Source organism: Octopus sinensis, linkage group LG11 (genome assembly GCF_006345805.1).
Source record: "Octopus sinensis linkage group LG11, ASM634580v1, whole genome shotgun sequence".
In the NCBI taxonomy this organism is placed as follows: Eukaryota; Metazoa; Mollusca; class Cephalopoda; order Octopoda; family Octopodidae; genus Octopus; species Octopus sinensis.
Genome location: NC_043007.1, coordinates 29,548,667 through 29,549,555, shown reverse-complemented (window position 1 = coordinate 29,549,555; position 889 = coordinate 29,548,667).

The window sequence follows — 889 nt, the reverse complement described above, 5'->3', positions numbered from 1 at the left end:
CATACAACTTTCTGCTCGCCATACATATTACCGACACAAATACTGCAATCCTATCCTCAGTACTTCGAAACTTAATTCTACAACAACAGACCTCGAGGAAACCCAACCAAATACACATTCTCTTCCCACGAACAACGTGAGATAACATGAACCCTAACCAAACACTACATGTAGGGGTAGGCAAAAGCACTGGGAGGTACGTACAGCACCTGGATAACGTTCAGATCCCGTAAAAGTCAATAAAGAAGACACTCAGCTTGGTGTTAGATTCAAACTCAAAACGTCGGAAGTCAAATCGGAACCGTGCCTCCACACTACATTTCCTCAGTGTTTATCTCTTTCGACAGCCATCTGTTCCGCTTCTTCTAAGATGGTGTTGCAGTTCGGAAGAGTCAGCTTTCTCATTATCAAACCCATGCGTCAAATATTCATTTCTTCGTCATTTAAATATTTCTGTGCAAGAATTAGAGTTCTTATTCATCCTATACTGACCTCTGACCTCTGACCTCTTTACTTCCCTCTGACACACCAGTCAATAGAAGCTACTTCCGTATATTTTATTATTTTATCTTCGAAGAAATGCACCAAGAAGATTTCTGTTACATATTTGGGTCCGTGCCCCCAACGACAAAGTACATCCCCCATAATCAAGGCTTTTCTCTATTAAACCCATAGTCAAAGTATTTCTTCAAGGGGCCTTAGTTAAGGCATTTCCTCGCAGGGCCCATATTAGAAGTGTCTCCCCAGTGAGCCTATATCAATTTATAATCATATTTCCGTAATCAAAATATTTCCTCGGGGACTTTACGATGTTTACTTTCATTTTCCTACATCTTTAAATTCAGGTTTCCCCGGCGTGATAACGATTCCGCCAGCGCGCCGCCCTTCC